Source organism: Erpetoichthys calabaricus, chromosome 7, assembly GCF_900747795.2.
Source record: "Erpetoichthys calabaricus chromosome 7, fErpCal1.3, whole genome shotgun sequence".
In the NCBI taxonomy this organism is placed as follows: domain Eukaryota; kingdom Metazoa; phylum Chordata; class Cladistia; order Polypteriformes; family Polypteridae; genus Erpetoichthys; species Erpetoichthys calabaricus.
In genome coordinates this window covers 2,988,129-3,004,750 of record NC_041400.2, presented here as the reverse complement: position 1 = coordinate 3,004,750, position 16,622 = coordinate 2,988,129, and the positions used below count along the sequence as shown (strand labels likewise).

General features: G+C 45.7%; 1 protein-coding gene across 21 annotated transcripts in view; it reads right to left on the bottom strand.

Annotated features, from left to right (window-relative positions):
• Positions 1–16,622, bottom strand: part of ank2b (ankyrin 2b, neuronal) — a 512,663-nt gene that overhangs the window by 272,731 nt on the left and 223,310 nt on the right. The gene's annotated exons all lie outside the window — the stretch shown is intronic.

The window sequence follows — 16,622 nt, the reverse complement described above, 5'->3', positions numbered from 1 at the left end:
ACGGCACCCATGGGCATCACACCGGGCACCTCACACCACAACGGTGGCCATTGACGGCTTACACCCTTCTGAGAGCTGAGGGTGTGCTGCTGGGGGACGGCGCACTTGGAGCTCGTGGCTCGACTTGATGATTAAAATATATACAGTACTTGGTCCGAATGTATTAGAACATTCATTAGAACAATGTAGATGATTCAGCCCAGCATTATCCTTCGTAACTCTCCAAAATAACATCAAGATAATAAACATTTTAAAACGGAGGAGTAGTTTCACGTCGAGATGAGTTACTGCAACAAGAACAGTAGCTAACGGATAAAGGAAAGGAAACTCGTCAAGAAGAAGCGTCAATGGCCTGATAATGAAAGTTATTATAGTCCGTTACTTCTTTAAATGAACTCAGTGAGGGGATGGAAAAGTCTGAATTAACACCAGTCGAGGCGCTCGGTCGGCATCAAAGTGTGCACGAAACGGCGGGCACCGCAACCACCAGCAATCTGCCACGTAATGTGGGTGTCAAAATACCGGGGAACGTCAAATAAACGGGACAGGAAAATAGCATCGACAAAATGACGATAAATTAATTCAAAATGCGCAGACACAAACAATATGTACACAAGAAACGGATTGCGATAATTACGTATCGTCGATACCGTACAACGTCCAGATGGCCACCTTGTTAGTGCCGTGTAGTGACCTGTGAAATACAGCAGGAAAATAAGGAGTTCTGTCAGCTTTGTACTCCTGCATAGATAGATAGATAGATAGATAGATAGATAGATAGATAGATAGATAGATAGAATGAAAAACACTTTATAATAGATAGATAGATAGATAGATAGATAGATAGATAGATAGATAGATAGATATGAAAGGCACTAGATAGATAGATAGATAGATAGATAGATAGATAGATAGATAGATAGATAGATAGATAGATAGATAGATAGAGTTATGAAAGGCACTATATGATAGATAGATAGATAGATAGATAGATAGATAGATAGATAGATAGATAGATAGATAGATAGATAGATAGATAGATATGAAAGGCACTATATAATAGATAGATAGATAGATAGATAGATAGATAGATAGATAGATAGATAGATAGATATGAAAGGCACTATATGATAGATAGATAGATAGATAGATAGATAGATAGATAGATAGATAGATAGATAGATAGATAGATAGATAGATATAGTTATGAAAGGCACTATATGATAGATAGATAGATAGATAGATAGATAGACAGATAGATAGATATAGTTATGAAAGGCACTATATAATAGATAGATAGATAGATAGATAGATAGATAGATAGATAGATAGATAGATAGATAGAATGAAAAACACTTTATAATAGATAGATAGATAGATAGATAGATAGATAGATAGATAGATAGATAGATAGATAGATAGATAGATATGAAAGGCACTAGATAGATAGATAGATAGATAGATAGATAGATAGATAGATAGAGTTATGAAAGGCACTATATGATAGATAGATAGATAGATAGATAGATAGATAGATAGATAGATATGAAAGGCACTATATAATAGATAGATAGATAGATAGATAGATAGATAGATAGATAGATAGATAGATAGATAGATAGATAGATAGATATGAAAGGCACTATATGATAGATAGATAGATAGATAGATAGATAGATAGATAGATATAGTTATGAAAGGCACTATTAGATAGATAGATAGATAGATAGATAGATAGATAGATAGATAGATAGATAGATAGATAGATAGATATAGTTATGAAAGGCACTATATAATAGATAGATAGATAGATAGATAGATAGATAGATAGATAGATAGATATAGTTATGAAAGGCACTATTAGATAGATAGATAGATAGATAGATAGATAGATAGATAGATAGATAGATAGATAGATAGATATAGTTATGAAAGGCACTATATAATAGATAGATAGATAGATAGATAGATAGATAGATAGATAGATAGATAGATAGATAGATAGATATGAAAGGCACTATTAGATAGATAGATAGATAGATAGATAGATAGATAGATAGATAGATAGATAGATAGATATAGTTATGAAAGGCACTATATAATAGATAGATAGATAGATGTGAAAGGCACTATATAATAGATAGATAGATAGATAGATAGATAGATAGATAGATAGATAGATAGATAGATAGATAGATAGATAGATAGATAGATAGATATGAAAGGCACTATATTATTGGTATCATCTGGGTGAATTAAAGGGCTCCTTTTTTAAGTCATGGTCAGATGGGAGCTCTTCAGGACAGGGGATTCCACTCCCAGCAGTTCCCTTCAGTGGCACCCAAGGACCCCAACAGGACGGTCCATCAGAAATACTCCCATGCAGCCTTGTGGGTGTCCAAATGGGGAGAATGCCAGAGGGATGCTGCCACTCAGTGTGCTGGGTGAGCACAAGGGTGAAAGTGGTAGCTATTTCTCAATCTTTCTATGATACTGGCCTCCTGACCTGGAACAGCTGCCACCCTGGCCAGGATGCCCATCCATCCACACTGACTGTCCATTATGATGGGTTTCTAGTCCGGTGAGACAACACCCTTCATCCTTTGTTCTTGCTGATACTCAATAGTCCCTATCTTCCATTTCTATATAAAAATGTATATAGTAAAGCACTGTAAGCCCACTGTACATACAGTATATCTATATATATTGTCAAATGCACACTCATAAGGAGTGCCTACAAAGCTCTGATAAGGTGAGACCACCAACACAAGTGCCTCAGGTTACTGGTTGTTCACACGTTGTGCTCTGTCACCCACAGATCAGAGGATAATCCTTGGGTTGAGCTGTGATGTAAATTATATATATATATATATATATATATATATATATATGTGTGTGTGTGTGTGTGTGTGTGTGTGTGTAAAACAATTCTTTACATTTAGTGCTTTTCTCTCCACTCACAGTGCTTTACATAGACAGAGGGGGAGTCACTTCAACCACCACTAATGTGTAGCATCCACCTGGATGATTGATGGCAGTCATTATCATGTCAGTACACTCAGCACATATGAAGGGATGAGGGACAATTAGCCAGTTTGAGACATGGTTGGTTAGGGGATGGTTAGAGGGCCAGCATGACCAGGCCATGGTGGGCAATTTAGTCAGAACGTCTGGATACCCCCTGCTCTTTAATGACCACAGAGAGTCAGGACCAGGGGTTTTTACGTCTCAACTGAAGGATGGTACTATTTTAATGGTACAGCGTCCCTGTCACTGCACTGGGACCATTGGGATTACATTCAGACCACAGGGTAAGCGCCCCCTGCTGGACGCACCAACACCTCTTCGGGTAGCAACCCAAGTTTTTCCTGGCTGGTCTCCCATCCAAGTGCTGGGCAGGCGCAAATGTACTTAGATTCAGGTGGATCAGATTCACGTCTTCTAAAAGGCAGGTGGGATGGCTGCACACACACACACACTCACACACACACATATATATATACATATATGGCAGCAAGATAAGCACTATAATAAATCATTATACGTATTATATATATAGATATAAACACATCTTACATCTTTGCTGTGAAATGAATCGTCTACCCTGCTTTCCTATTCAGAGTTACAGAGAGCTGCTGCTGCCAATCCCAGGAGGAGAGGGTATGAGTCGGGCACCAAACCTGGGCAGGGTGAGCACCTACTCCGGGGCACAGCTATTCACACACCTCATTCTGTGCCAACTTAGAGCCGCCATAAACGCATGTTTGGCACAGGAAAACCACAGCAGCAGGAGAAGAGGCCATTCTGAGCACACAGGCCTGAGGCTTGAACCCGGGTCTGGAGCTCTAAACTCTGTCCATTGATGCTGCACAGAAAAGAAATAAACAAGAGGACTTGAATTTGAAGTCATCTGATATTTCCATTAATGTAGCGGTACCCTTCTAAATTCCCCTCTACTGCGAGGCGCTATATGACAGAGATCATGAAGCGACAGCTGTCTCTCTTCAAGGTCACTCATTTAGAAGTTGCTTTCTCCCCTCCTACGATTGCAGGGGGCTCATTGCTATTCCGGAGATGGCTGGATGTGCCCTGGAGTGTTCTGAGCGAGGAAAATCAAAGAGTAAAGCAGTGGGCAGCAAGGTAATACGCTGGGAGGTCGGGCATTACGGCCAATCAGTATGAAAGCCTCACTTGTTGTTAAACGATGCGCCAGATTCAGCGTATAAATAATGCAGGTTCTTGTCTGATCAACTGGCATCTGTGCCCGCTCTGGGCTGCTGCAGATTGGCAGATTAAAGAAAACAAAACTGCACATACCACGCTGTTCACCAGGCTTTGGGATGTACTTGTCACTTGTCCTTGTCCCCCCCCCCCCCCCCAAGTCCCCTGCCTCCTGTTTGTGGGGTCCTGAGTCAGCTACGCCAAAGCCCTGCTGCCATTTCACACTGCCACCCTGTCCTTGACAGGTAGACTTGCAAACAGCGGACGGTAACGACAAACCGGCTGGCATTTCACGTGTGCTCATCTGTCTGTCCATTTATGAAATTCCATTTGAGTTGAATTTCGACATTTTGATGTTCGCTTTGTGCCGTAGCTGTGAAGCTCTGCACTGCACTGCAGGCCTGGCGCTAACGTGAAAAAATGTGCTGCAATCATTTACCCTGTGGGCATAGGGGGGTTACCATTGGGTACATGGACCATTTAGACGAGCACAATGGACTGAATGGCCTCCTCGCTCGCTCGTTTGTCAGAATTCTTATGTTGGCGCAGGATACGGGCATCGAACCGACAGGAAAGCCCAGACCGCTAGTGGTGATAGTTCTTGTTGTGCCAAGGCAGGAAAAACTAAGCCCTGTAAGGGAAGTGGGGGCACCACAGGGGCAACAAGCAAGAGAGAAAGAGACAGAACTGGAACCTCCGCCTAAACATTTGGGGGTCCCCTACAGGGCAGGGTTAATAAAACTTCCTCCTGGACAGCAAGGCCACAAACAAGTGGCAGGAGATCAAGACACCTGTCTGGGCTCGTTGTCTTTTTGTAAGTTTACAGGACAATCATCATCATCGTCATCATCATCCCGTGGAATTCTCACTTGTATGTGCTAATTACCAGAGGAGCCAAGGAACTGTGGGATTGTACCCACTTATGAGAAGAAGGGCAACATTCAAGATTGTGGAAACTACAGAAAGATAAAGCTGATATCACACACCATGAACACATGGGAAAGGCTTACAGAAAGAGGGCTTAGGGAAGAGACCACCATAGGGGAGGAGCAGCCGGAAGAGGAACAAATGATGCTGTCTTTGCATTGAGACGACTCGTAGAGAAACATCAAGGTGGTCACTGATTTGGAGAAGACTTATGATGGAGTGCCACCTCAAGAGGTCTGCAGGTGCATGAGAAAGAGAGAGAGGAGGACCAGAGGAGTGTGTGAGGACTGTGCAGGATATGTAAGACCAAGTGAGGACTCAGGTTGGGGTAAGAGACAAGACCCCACTTAGAGGACCTGTGGAGTGTGTGAGGATTGTCCAGGATATGTATGATGGAATGAGGACTTGGATTGGGGTAACAGACAAGACCCCACATAGAGGACCTGCGGAGTGTGTGAGGATTGTCCAGGATATGTATGATGGAGTGAGGACTTAGGTTGGGGTAAAAGACAAGACCCTACTTAGAGGACCTGCGGAGTGTGTAAGGATTGTCCAGGACATGTATGACTGAGTGAGGACTCAGGTTGGGGGTAACAGACAAGACCCCAGAGGATCAGAGAAGTGTGTAAGGATTGTCCAAGAAATGTATGATGGAGTGAGGAATCGGGTTGGGGTAGCAGACAAGACCCCAGAGGATCAGAGAAGTGTGTAAGGATTGTTCAAGAAATGTATGATGGAGTGAGGAATCGGGTTGGGGTAGCAGACAAGACTCCACTTAGAGGAGGTCTGCACCAGGGTCTTCATGAAGTCCTGATCTTTTTGATCTGGTGATGGAGGGGTTGAGTCATGGGATGAAAGACCAGTCCCCAAATGCAGACTCTGTGCTGAGGTGTAACACCAGAAAGAAGGAAGTGAAGAGGAAGTTGGGAGAATGGAGAGGGGCTTTGGGAGATGGTGCATTAAAGATAAGTAAGAAGAAGAAAAAGACAGAATAAATACTGTACCTGAGGTTTAATGATGCTCAGGATACAGAAGTGAGCCAGCAGGGTAAGCCACTGAAAAGAGCGGAGAAGTTTAAATATGGAGGGTCAGTGGTAGCCCAAAATGGACAACTATGGGATATCGTAGATAACCCATGGAGAGCAGTGGGGATGGAACAACTTGAGGACATTAACAGGAACTAAGGTGAAGGTTAGGGTTTAGTGGTCAGACCAGCAATGATATGAAGAGCTGAGACATCAGCACTAAGGGGAGCACAGGAGAAGAAGATGGAGGTGACAGAAACAAGGATGTGGGGATGGATGTGTGGAGTTACAAAGAAGGACAGAATAAGAAATCATTGAGACCATCAAGAGAAGTGGGAGAGATAAGAAAGTACAGGAGAGTGGGCTGAAGTGGTATGGACACATGATGGGGAGAGACAAAAAAATATGGGGGCAAAAGAGTGATGGGAGTGGAGGTCTAGGAGAACAGAAAGCCAGAGAGGCTCAAGTGGAGGTGAATGGATAAAATAAGAGAAGATCTGAAGGAAAAGGGTCCGACTGACGAGGGGGTACAGGACTGACCTTTATAGGGCAACTTGATCAACAACATAGAAGTTGGCAAAGATGAAAAGCGAAGAATAAGAAGGTGTACTAATTAACATGCCACACGTTGCCAATCTTCAGCACCGTGAATTGGCGAGTAGAACTACCTGACGTCAAAACTTCTCAGAACGCGGTTTGCCACACAATCTACCACTAGGTGACGTATTTAGTGGCATCCGAATGCTGGTGACGCCAAGCTGTGCTATCAGTAGGACTCACTGAAGGCAGATCTCCATACTGAATATATGGAGTCACAGCCATGTGGTGGTACAAAGCAGGCTGGCAACCTGAACAAGCAGGTGGGCCCCACAAAGTCGCTATAAGCAGGTACACCCCAGGGTTGCTCTCGCAAAGCATTCTGGGATGGCATATGTGACTCTGTGGGGACTTACAGCACTGGCAGTGAGTGTGTTCTTCACTACTGTATAAGCGCTTTGGGTACATGACGTGTCCTATAGAAGTACAAAGTGTTTGATTTGGATTTGAGATCAACTTTCACAATCTGAAGGGGAAATTTAGATGAATAGAACAGCAGAAAGATAAAACAACAAAAACACAAACTGACAGGACAAATACAACGGCCAATCGATCAATAATGTGCCGGCACTGCAAAAAGAACTGAAAGTGTACCGGGGGGCATCGGGAGGAAGCTGTGAACTGTCTGATAGCAGCGGGCAGAAAAGACCCCCGGGGGGCGCTTCATAGCTCAAAGTGTTCCAAGTGAGCGCCCCCGGAGGGCATTTTTCATGATGGCATCCAGTTTTGCCATCGTCCTCATTTCCACAATTGTGTCCAGGATGGGCCCTGTGATGGAGGAGACTTTCATGATAAGGTCTTTTGAGGAGACCACAGTGTGGAACAGCCCACCAGCTACCATGGACAGGTAGACCACCTCCAGCAGCTTGATGCATACATCAAAAGGCTCCATTATTATTAATTATAATAATTCTTGGCCAGAATTACATTTTTTTTTAAAATTTTTTATTGATTTTTAAAGTGCCACTACTACGTGGGCGGAGCCGCGTGGGGTCACAGCTAGTCTAACATAAAAGAACACATCTGATTGGCTACAAAGCATAAGGCACCTTGATGGCACAGCGTGACACTTCACTGCACACTTTGTCTCCTTTACTCTGATTGGTTGAAGTCCTTTCCCCACACAGGGCCCTCGAACCTTCGCAGTTTCCTTTACATGTTTAGCGTGGCACTCGGGGCACACACGGCGTCTCGCTTTGTCCGGTCAGCCTGAGGCCTGTGTGTGTGTGTGTGTGCGGGGTCTCGCTTTGTCTGCCCAGACCCACCAGCTCTTGGTCTCAGAAGTTTGAAGTGGGGGTCTCTAGTCTCTCTGCTTTTAGCACAGCCAAAATGTTACAGCACTCAAAGTTTATCTTTTCTTTCACACACTCCACCCGGGTGGTCCCACGTTGTGCGGTGTTGCTGTGCACCGCGGTTCGGTCCCACTACAATGGTAGCTTTTTCCATTAGTAGGGGGTTTGTCTCCGGCGGTCCTAACCCTTGAGTAATGGTGACGACAGGTTTAAAAAGTCACCCGCTTTGACCTGAGCTGCAGATCACAAAACTTTTTAACAAAGCCCACCTGGCGTGGACTCTTTCTGTAGAGGGGAGTTTTGAGGGGGCGAAGAGGAGAATTGTGGGAAGGCGGCAGAGTCGAGCCCACCACACGTGCAGCTGCACCCTGCAACACCCACCGACACTCCTGCACTTTGTTCGTGAGGTCAGGGACGCTCCCTTCTTAACTCTGCTATTATTGTGTCCGTTTGGCCATTCATCAAAAATCAATGGAGTGACAGGTCGTTTCAAAGCCCCCCCTACCTCCGGGCATCCATAACGCCATTGTAGTCACCACAAGGAAATGCCCATCTTTTGTTTACAAACAGCAAATCACATTTTAATCTGCCGATCTTAACGCTGGCATTAACTGGGATTTGCGCCGCGCCTTCTGTTGGGCCACAGATGTTGGGGGGGGGGGGGGTTGGGGGGGTGTGGGTGGAGCTGCACTTACTTTGTCAGTCCGAGGGTCCGTAAACTCGGCACTCATTCCGTCCACCATAAGCACCTGCCAATTGAAATGCAGCCGTGCTTGAAGCTGAGTGAACCCCTTTGTAGCATCTGAGCCTGTTCTCATCGGTTTGAACTGTGGAGCGTGAAGCAAATCAGAAATCAGAAACAGCAATCGACTCCCCCAAATCGCAGTGAAGGGGCTGTGAGTCATTCACAAATATAAAAGAAAATGTCCGGGCAGCAAAATGACAAGTTTATAGGGTCATTAATGTCACATACCCTGAGCCCAGTGTAGTTCTCATTTACTTACGTGTGCTAATGTCACCATGACGAGTGACAGACATGAAGGGCACTACATCACAGTCAGATACTAAAGGTGACATAAATTAGGTGTCACCCATGCCTGTTTAGGGCTCTCCAAAAGGTGACACTGCCACCCTGACCACATACAGTAAGTGATACGGACATGAACAAACCGGTTAAGTGTGACAATGACGCAGAACTAGGGGGAATCATACAAGTCATACAGAATCAGCTGAATTATTACAGGGGGTCTTGGGCAGATTTGTAGAAGATGAAATGTGATGTAAATAAATCAATCCCTCCATCACGCCTCCTATCCCACAAGTCCAGGGCAGGTCCGCAAGGGCAGCTGGAGCCCATCCCAGCAACCACAAGGCAGGAACACCACCGGGACAGGACTACCGACCACTGCAGGCGCAAGTCAGTTTAAAGTAAAACCCACACAACGGGTGGTCCGAAACTTGAAAGTTACCCCTTATGAGAAGTGGAAGGACTCGTAGTGGAATGGCTGACTGTTTACACCCAGAGAGAGGACAGCAGGCAGCCATTAAGAGAGCTAATCGGGTGTTAGCTGAAGTTAGCTGATCGCATGGCGGTTATGCTAAAGTTTTATAACACACTGGCGAGGCCTCACCTGGGGGGTCAAAATGACGGACAGTTCAGGGGGGACACTGGGCTGATTCTGATATCCTGACAAGGTGGCTGACAAGGTGAGGTGTTAATTAATGAACATAGATAGATAGATAGATGAAAGGCACTATATAATAGATAGATAGATAGATAGATAGATAGATAGATAGATAGATAGATAGATAGATAGATAGATAGATAGATAGATAGATAGATAGATAGATAGATAACATAATAGTATCGGTGGCCGCATAGTCACATCTACTGAGTTTGGTTCATTTCCTGTTTGCACATCTGGCTAATGTACAATTGTTATGGTGTAGGGAGGGTTTCAATGTCATTTCTTTTCTTTTATTCTGTTTTTTGTCTTGTAAATATTACTCCATGAGATCTGTTTGGGTTTCCTTTCTGTTTGTATATTATTACTCCTTACTGTTGTTTTGTTTTGGTATTTAATTATGTTGTATTATTGTATTAAGTTAATTATGCATTCTGTCTTCTGTTGTCTTTATGTTGAGCCTCAGGGGGCGGGGCCACAGCTGCAGGACTTTATAAGTCTGCCAGCACAGATGTGCTTTGCTTTGGCTTTGTTAAAAATGACTTTTGGCTTTTATGGATTACTATTGCAAGTAGTTCTTCTTTTTTTTCTGCCTTTTAAATCACATTCTGTTTCTGTTTTTTAATTACACTTGTAGTTTTGTTTTGTTTGATTTGCCTTTTTTCTCTGTTCTTGTGTTGTGTATTCCTTTTTGCAAGTAAATATTTTCAAAGATATTGTTAAATATGTGACTGTGGGCCAGAGGTTTTCACAATTCATCTCTCTCATTTCTTTATTCTTCATACTAAAGCCTTTCATCCCTTTGTGAACATACTGCAAAATCTGCTTTCTGAGTTTATAAGTTTATGGGGTCCTTACTGTCACATGAACAGAGGAGAGAGCAAATCAGTATTACTTACATGTGACTCACTGGCACCTCAACACTCTCTGACTCTGTGGCTTGTGATAGATGTGAAAGGCACTATATGATAGATAGATAGATAGATAGATAGATAGATAGATAGATAGATAGATAGATAGATAGATAGATAGATAGATAGATAGATAGATAGATAGATAGAGATGAAAGGCACTATATAAGAGGGAGACTTACAGGCACTGATAAGTGGCTCTTTATGGGGTCTTTACTATCACATGCACAGAGTACCCTTTAATTCTTACTTGCATGTGCTAATCATCATACAACACATTACCACCTTGCAGCACCAGGATCAGTAAGCAGGACTACCTTACAAGGACAGTCAGACTAGTGGCTATGAAAGGCGCTATATCAGAGAGATTGACAGGCTCACTTCATCCTCAGGCCTATTTTCTTAGTAATCAGGTCTCAGGAGGGGACTTCGTTTTGGAAGATTGGCCTCATTTTGCACTTGAGGGTCCTGCAGACCTCAACAGCGTCACGTCACCGTGTCACAGTCCAGTGCCGTGATAAACAGGGATGCCTGTAAGACACGGAGCTTCATTTTAATTAAGGGCCGATGGCAGTGTGCCCCAGTGGCCGTCCCTTCCCTTACTTTGTTTTCTTTCTTCCCCTTTGGATGTGGGACGACATTTCAACTATTTATAGAGAGCAGCTGAGAAACTTGTCATTTATGGCTTTCACAGACCACCTTCAGAGAAAGGTCACCGAGTCACCTGTTCGGAGATGTTTTCCCGGGGATGTCAATGCCAATCCCAAGATGTCCTCAACTCACAAAACTCACAAACACAAACTTTGTCCCACAATGCTACTAAATGTAACAAGTCCCTTTACTCTTAGCACTGAGCTGGCAGACGTCACCGACACAACAAGATGCAGGTGGCTATGTGGGAGCACAGAGTGGACAGTCAGCCTCATTTAAAAAACAAAGTACTGACCTCAGCTCAGGCTTAAGACAATGATGTCCACCGCAGTCACTGGAGCACTCCAATGGTCAGCCACCCAAAAGTGTGACCAGCTGGATTTCCACTGTGATGTGGCAGCCATCAGACAACTTCAGAGCAAGTGCTCAGCTATGCCGAGGGACATTCTCATTTAATCCTCCATGACAGCGGAGAATAAAGTTGGAACGCACGCGGACATGTCGGGTTAGGAGCTGCCATCGCGTAAAGGAGGATTTTTTAGGACACACACACATGGAGGGGCCAGTTTATTAGGTACACCCCTGAACTGGCGCCTTGTCCACTGCAGCGTGTCACACGTCACATCACAGCAGTGTGTGCTATGAATCGGGCAGACCAGAACTTCTAGCAACAGTTAGCGCAGGTGACCTTAGTGACTCTGAATGTGCCATGATAGTTGGCATGAGGCCTTGTTGGCTTAATGACGTTTTACGCCCGACACAAAAAAAATTGCCCAAAAATGATGTTGTAAAAGTAGAGAGCGACCAGCAATGGCGGATCATGTGGACGAAATTTGTGGGTCAAAAGAGAACGGCAAGGACTGCACAAGCAAAGCCGACGGGTCACAAGCAGGCATCCAGTTTTAACATGGGCGGGCAGAATGCCATCCCAGAATGCACAGCTTTATCAGACTTTGTCTCAAACAGGCTACAACAGCTAAAGACCAAGCTGGGTGCCAATGCTGCCAGTGGAAAACAAGAAAGTGTGTGTGTGTGTGTGTGTGTGTGTGTGTGTGTGTGTGTGTGTGTGTATGTGTGTGTGTGTGGCGCAGTCTGCTCTGCTCACACTCAGCCACAGCCACTAGATGGCGCTCACATACTCCTCACTTCTCACTACGAAAGACCTGTGTGTGTGTGTGTGTGTGTGTGTGTATCAGAAGAGGACCAACGAGGACTGGAGGAGTTGCTTAGTTGGACTAATCCGTGGTCCTTTATCATCAGGCTGACTTTGGTGTAAGCAACAAAACTCCACAGAGCCATCCTGTTTGGTGCCAACCGTATAGTTGGGGTACAGTGGGATGCAAAACTGAATTGAATAACGGGGTTAGAAAATGGCCGGATGGACACAATACGTCACAAACTGCCTAGACAGAGAGACCACACTCCACAGTAATTAATTATAGGATTACACATTTACCCATAATGCAAGAGCGTAAACAACATGTCAATGCCAGCTGCTACAGTAAGAAATACTTTGTCGTTCAGTTGGTTGCCACCTGTTAAGAGCGTCTGGACACAAAATTGGAGTTTTTTCGTTCTGCAAGCCATCGTATCTGAAAACCTTTTAGGGGGGGTCTGCACTGAAGTTTTGTTTCTTTCTTGAACGAGGCATTACAGTGGTGATGGACTGGCACCCTCTCCAGGGTCAGTTCCAGTCTTGCACCCTATGCTAGCTGGGATAGGCCCCCACCCCCTCCACCACAACACAATACCCCTCTGCCCCCCAACTGACTGACCATCCCTATTAAACGCCATCAAGCCCCCCCACAGCACAACATTCTACCGGCCCCCCCAACTGACAGACCATCCCCATTAAATGACACCAAGCCCCCCCAGAATACAACATTCTTCCGGCCCCCCCCAACTGACAGACCATCTCCATTAAATATCCTCAAAAATCCACCTGACCAACCCTAACCAACTGGCTGGCAGACAAAGCACGGATGGCGTCCATTATAAGGTGTGTGTGTGAACCGAGGGGGGCAGCTCTCCACTGAATGTCCCGCGGATCCAACAGGAGGGTGGAAATGTAAGAATCAGGGCTGGGGGGGGGGGGAGTGGGATTTGTGGGGTGGGTGGTCTCGTTTATAAAGCCCGGGTACGCACAAAAAAACAGAAGCTTGAAATGTGTGGACGCAACTTCTGATGCAAACGTCGTGATTTATAAACGAAAACTTGAGGACGTGTGAATGGTGAGGGCGACCCTGAGCTGCGTGTATGCAACGTCTCGGGGGGGGGAGTGGGAATTGACGACACCCCCGATCAAGTAGCGAAATGAAGGCAAAACCAGCTGAGTGGCGACTCACGTGTATAATAATACATACTGCTATGCCGTCAGCGACGTGACAAACACACAAAACGATGAATGTGACGCCCCGACTTGATGTTAGTGCCATCTTAAGAGGGCCAGCGCTGCGGATTTGGCACTGGAGAACTTTTTTGTTTTACTTGTTAGTTTATATCGACTTCCTGTTGTCACGTCATGCACTGGCTGATCTGTCCATCCCCATTAAATGCCCACCAAGCCCAACCTGAGCAACCCTGACCGGCTGAGCCAAGCTCCAGTCCGACATTCCAGCTGTACTGGAAGCCATTAACTGACTGGTGAGGCGCTTCTCGTATGGTGTGTCTGCCCATACATCAAACAGAACAGGATTTTTGCCAACATTAAAAGGCGATTTGCAGCCGTGTCTGGTTCTTCTGACGTAATCAGAGCAATGAACGTCACTCATGCTGTAATCAGGGCACCTACTGATGACGCTCACTCTGTTAACAGTAAGCAGCGACCTTCCATTAACGCAGACGTGCCGAGCGTCTGGAGAGCACGAGCCACCACGGGCCAAACGCACATTTAGAAAGGAGGAAGAACTTCCTTTCAGTGGTTCCTTTATCCACCTGCCTGTCCTCGGTGGTTAACATGGCTGCCCCCAAAGTGCCAGCAATCCCAGTTCAGTTCAATTCCATTCTGTGGAGTTTGCATGCTCTCCCAGTGCCGGTGCGGGTTTCCCAGGTACTCCTAAAGAGGTGTGCGTTTGATGCTGTAAAACTCACTCGCTGGACATCATACGCAGAATCTGCCAGGAGGTCAGTGCCTGTCTAAGCCCATATGGACCCCTAATAGGAATGGGGGGATCCCGTGGGTTGCCAGAAGAGTGTAGCTTGGCATCCATAGTGGGCATCCATAGTGGGGATGAGTGGCTGCCACTTGAGATTCATAAATGGTGCCCCTTAGTGTTCAAAGTAAACATTCAGTATTACTAAACTTTGAGGACCTCCTACCCTATCCCACCTCGGTATTCACAGCATGCACCCCTTGAGTTACCAGAATGGCCTCCCTTGGTGTCCATAGTGCACATTCAATATCATTAGACTCCAAGGACCACTAGCCCACCCTGGTGTTTGGCGCACACACCCGTTCAGTTCCCAAAACAGGGCACCGTGGTGTTCATAAAACACGCCCTCCAGACATCATACCCACAATCCGCCAGGAGGTCAGTGCCAGTCAAAGCCCATACGGACCCCTATTAGGAGTGGGGGGATCCCATGGAGTTGCCAGAAGAGTGTAGTTTGGCATCCATAGTGGGGACGAGGGGCTGCCACTTGAGATTCATAAATGGTGCCCCTTAGTGTTCATAATGCACATTCAGTATTACTAAACTTTGAGGACCCCCCTACCCTACCCCACCTCGGTATTCACAGCATGCACCCCTTGAGTTACCAGAATGGAGCCCCTTGGTGTCCGTAGCGCACATTCAATGGACCACTAGCCCACCATCGTGTTCAGAGCACACATTGCTTCAATTCCCAAAAACGGTGCACCTTGGTGTCCATAATGCAGATTAGGGGATGCCACCTGAGTTACATAAATGGTGCCCCTTGGGGTCCAAAGCATGCATTCAGTATTACTAAACTTTGAGGACCCCTACACCACCTTGGTGCTGGCATCATGCACCCCTTGAGTTACCAATGATGCCCCTTGGTGGCAATATTATTAGCCTCCAAGGATCACTAGCCCACCCTGATGTTCAGAGCACACACACCTTCAGTTCCCAAAATGATGCACCTTGGTGTTCATGAAACTCGCTCTCTGGACATCATACCCAGAATCTGCCAGGAGGTCAGTGCCAGTCAAAGCCAATATGGAGCCCTGGGAAAGGTGGGGGGATCCCATGGAGTTACCAAAACAATGTAGCTTGGTGTCCATAGTGCAGACGAGGGGCTGCCACTTGAGTTACATAAATGGCGCCCCTTAGTGTTCATAGCGCACATTCAGTATTATTAAACCCTGAGGACCGCTACCAATTTACCAAAGTGATTCCCCTTGGTATCCATTCAATGTTACTACACACCAAGGACCACCAGCCCACCCTGATGTTCAGAGCACGCACCCCTTCAGTTCCCAAAACAGGGCACCTTGGTGTTCATAAAACTCGTCCTCCAGACATCATTCCCACAATCCGCCAGGAGGTCAGTGCCAGTCAAAGCCAATATGGAGCCCCATGGCAAGGGGAGGAACCCTTGAGTTACCAGGATTGTTCCCCCTTGGTGTCCATAGAGCATATTCAGTGTTATTAGACTTCGAGGACCCCCACCCCACCTCAGTATTCAGAGCATGCACCTCTTGAGTTACCAACACCTTGGTGTCCATAGTGCAGATGAGGGGGTACCATCTGAGTTACATAAATGGCACCCCTGGGTGTCCACTGCATGCATTAAGCATTATTAGACTTTAAGGAACCCCTACCTCCACCTCATATTCGCAGTGTGCACCCCTTGAGTTACCAAAATGGCACCCCTATTGGCAATAGCATGCATGGGTAAGGGGAGAACAGAAAGTTTTCGGAGTGAGAATCACAAGAGTTACAAAAACGGCTCCTCAGAGTGCGCACCCCTCATCTTTAATAAATGTCACCCTATGTGGCTGTCTATGTCACCTTATGGACTAACCGGCTCTGCATAAGGCCACTACAAAACCCCTGGTGCCAGCAGAACCAACACCGAGACCAGAACGCATCAAATGCTGCTCTATGGCCTATCAACATGGACCACGCTGGCCCCTGCCATCTTTCCACATGCAATGCCAGCGTCACATACTCAGGTTTACTTGGCGTGACTCCGCACAGACCTCTGAAGTCACCTCCCTCTCTGTCATCGCCCATTGTCGGCTATCACTTTTCAGCCACATTGCATACCTGGATGCCACCATTCGAGTCCACGGCGCCACTGCAATTGCTGTCATTCGGAAAACTGAAAGGCACCCACCCTGAGCCTGGA